The sequence below is a fragment of the Saccopteryx leptura genome, chromosome 2 (genome assembly GCF_036850995.1).
Source record: "Saccopteryx leptura isolate mSacLep1 chromosome 2, mSacLep1_pri_phased_curated, whole genome shotgun sequence".
NCBI classification, from domain to species: Eukaryota; Metazoa; Chordata; class Mammalia; order Chiroptera; family Emballonuridae; genus Saccopteryx; species Saccopteryx leptura.
This window is the reverse complement of record NC_089504.1, coordinates 66,010,100-66,013,947: the sequence shown is the minus strand read 5'-3', so window position 1 is coordinate 66,013,947 and position 3,848 is coordinate 66,010,100. Positions and strand designations below refer to the sequence as shown.

Below are 3,848 nucleotides of genomic sequence, written 5' to 3'. Positions count from 1 at the left end.
CAGAGTACTTCTGTATTTCAGCTGTGGGGTATGTCTCTGCCACTCTCCATACCTGTGAGGGGAGGGAGGTGGTATCTGGGAGTTTGGGGGTGCTGCACTTTGTATTTTTGTGTCTCTGTCCAAGTGCAGTCTTAAGGTAGACTGTGAGAATACTGGCAGTGACCCCACGCTCTGCCACTTTGGTTCAGTTTTACATAAAATTTCCTCTAATCTCTCCACTCCTCTCAGCAGAAGAAGACCCAATTTCTTTGAGTTCCTCTCCTCTCCAGAGCCCCAGCAGACAGAAACCCAGACGTCTGGGTTTCTCTTCTCTCTGGAGCTGCGCAGCAGACAAAAGCCTGGGCAGTCCAGGACTCTCTCCTCTCTCTGAACCTGACTATGAGTGCTCTTTATCTTCTCCTCCCCCCCCGCCCCTCATTTCTTACTCTTCCCACCTTTAGTCAATTGGGTGAGCAGATCTTTCAGGCAAACCTGTGAGCCCAGCTGGGTTACCTTCACTGAGTTATAGCTGTTTAATTTATTGACATTTCAAGGAAAGAGATATCACACTGCCATTACTTTTAACATCATCAGTAAATTTTAAAACAAAATTATTGTCTTTCTGTGCCCAAAACTTATTTTATTTTTATTATCTTTAATACCTAGGCAATATGTGTTTATTGTAGAAAAGACATAACCAGAATAAGGAAAAAAATCACTTGAATTTTTACCATCTTCTAGAGAAAACCACTATGAATTTTTTAATATAAATACTTCTAGACATTTTTTATGTATATATAACTTTTACTTAATACTGAATAGAATAACCTTGTTATATATAGGTTTGTTTTGATATTTTTGATTGCTCTGCATAGTATTTAATTGAACAGATAACATAGGTAATAAATTCCCATTGATGGACATCTGGGAAACTTCTAGTTTTGCTACTATAATCAATACTGACATGTACACACATGCATATCTATATATCCATATATCTGTATATCTATATATCTATCCATATATCTGTATATCTATATCTATCTATCTATATATCTATCTATCTATCTCTATCTATACCTATCTCTCTTTACACACATAAATGATTATTTCCTTAGAATAAGTTCCTGGATGTATAATTACTATTGTAGATTAAAGAACACATAGGAGCCCTCTTAACCAAATAGACAAAAACTGGTAAATGGCTTATTAATCAAAATGGCTGGTTAAAGGGGGGAATCATAAAAATATTTTATATACAAATACATCTAGAACATATAAACATATACATATATCTTAAGCACTTTATTTTTACATTCACTAATTTAGATGAAATTTAAAATTTTTTTTTTAGGACTAAGGATATTGTTATTGTTGCTTGTTCCTGATAATGGAACCCTTGATTAAAGTTCCATGTAATCTTTCTTGGATAAATGATATCCATAATGAATTGTTTAAGATCTTTAGTTTCTTTTTTCTTAAGGTGGAGAAAGAACAGAAAAAATACTAAAAGTACCCTTCCAATCTTTTGCTCCTAATTTGACATTTGGATGTGTGCGATGTGCCTTTAGAATCTATCAAAAGTATTCAGATTAGTTTTCCTTTAAACAAGTATTTTTCTTTTCTTTTACATAATAGTGATTAAATAACATAATTATAAAACAAATACAATTGTTATAAAAGTTTTTAAAAACTTTTTTAATTTTTCTTTTTTAATTATAGTCGACAGATAATATCATACTATATTAGTTTCAGGTGTACAACCCAGTATATAGACATTTATATAACTTAACATGTGATCACCCCCAAATCTACTATCCATCTGACAGCATACATGGTTATTATGATATTATTGAGTATATTTCTTATGCTATGCTTTATATCTTCGTGGCTATTTTATAACTATTATTTGTGCTTCTTATTTCCCTCATATTTTACAATCAGGCCTCAACCCCTGTCCACTCTGGCAATCATCAAAATGTTCTCTGTGTCCATGAGTCTGTTTCTCTTTTGTTTGTTCAGTTATTTCCTTCTTTAAATTCTGCATATAAGTGAAACCATATGGTATTTTTCTTTGCCTGACTTATTTCACTCAGCACAATACCCTCTAGGTCCATCCATATTGTCATACATGACAAGATTTCATTCTTTTTTTCTGGCCGAGTAATATTCCACTGCATATATGTATCACCTATTATCCATTCATCTATTTCTTTTAGAAAGACACATTTATTCAACATTATAATCAGACTATTACATTTAGCAATCAATAGCATGGGTTCCTTTGTTGAAATGCCTTATACTTTACACAGAACAGAAACTAAAATAACCTGTTATACAATTAGTCACAAATACTAATACAATTACTCACAAATACAGTCCTCAAGTTTTTCTGCTCATTCACATGAGTATTGTCTAAAACATGTCTTCTTTGTAGCATCTAGGCCCTGCCACCACTGTGTTTAGCTGAGTTCACATATCTATTGTAATCTGTAGTTTCCCTGTCACTTCTCTGGCTCTGCTTTTCTGCTAAGCTTTGTTTCCTGGCAATAATTAAAACTTCTGCCACTGCCATAGCTACTGCTACAGCTGGAACCACCTAACCACCTTCGTTTCATGATTAAGCGAAGTATTGGCCTCACTGCCATAGGGGCCAGAGCTTCTGCTTCCAAAGTTTTCTCTTTTTGTGAGTCCAAAATTTGAAGATTGATTGTTGGAATTGCCAAAATCATTATAGCTTCCACCACCTTCAAAATTGTTTCCATCATTACCAATTCCATTATAGCCATTCCCATTACCACCATATCCATCCACCACCATGGCTGCCACCAAAGCCACCTGGACCACTGAAGTTTTTTCCATGACCAAAATTGTCATTCCCACAAAACCCACCTCAACAACCATCTTTGAAGTTTCCAGAACCACTTCACCCTCTTTGGTTGGATGAAGCACTACCCATCTCTTGTTTAGATACAGCTTTCCTAACTTCACAGTTGTGGACATTCATGGTACGAGATTTCTGAATGACCATCTTATCTACAGAGTCATGGTCATCAAAGGTTACAAAAGCAAAGCTTCTTTTTTTTGTCACTACCTTGGTCAGTCATGATTTTAGTCACTTCAGTTTCCCCATACTCTTGAAAATAGTCTCTTAGGTGATGTTCTTCAGCATCTTTTTTAATATCACCAACAAAAATCTTTGTCACTGTTAAGTGGACACCAGGTCTTTGAGAATCTTCTCTTGAGACAGCCCTCTTTGATTGCACTACACTTCCACACACCTTGTGTGGCATTGCATTCATGGCTGCATCTATCTCCCCCACAGTAGCATATGTGACAAACCAAAAGCCTCTGGAGCTCTCAGTATTTGGGTCTCTCATCACCACATAGTCTGAGTATTCCCCATTGCTCAAAATTGCATTCAGACTCCTCTTGTTGGTTGTTTCAAATCTCAAACCTCTGATAAAAAGCTTCTGCAGCTGTTCTGACTCTTTGGGAGACTCTGACTTAGACATGACAACTGCAGGAGGGGAGAATTGAACAATGCTTACTTGGCAGCATCCACCAGCAGAAAGGAGTGATCTAATGAATGTATGTCTCCATTTGTCTACTGATGGGTACTTAGGTTGCTTCCATATCTTGGCTATTATAAATAATGCTACAATAAACATATGGCTGCATATGTCTTTATGAATTGGTGTTTTGATTTTCTTTGGATAAATTCCCAGAAGTGGAATTTCTAGGTTTTTATTTCTTATTATAGCCTTTATTTTAAATTTTATTTATTTATTTTTTGTATAAGAATTGCTACCCCAGCTTTTGCTTTAAAAAAAAGTTCATGAAATATCTTTTTTCATCTCTGATCTGAA

At 35.2% G+C, this 3,848-nt stretch overlaps 1 pseudogene; it reads right to left on the bottom strand.

The window, feature by feature from the left end:
• Window positions 1-2,599: 2,599 nt before the first annotated feature.
• On the bottom strand, window positions 2,600-3,494 carry LOC136393019 (heterogeneous nuclear ribonucleoprotein A1-like; annotated as a pseudogene).
• Between the last annotated feature and the right edge of the window lie 354 nt (window positions 3,495-3,848).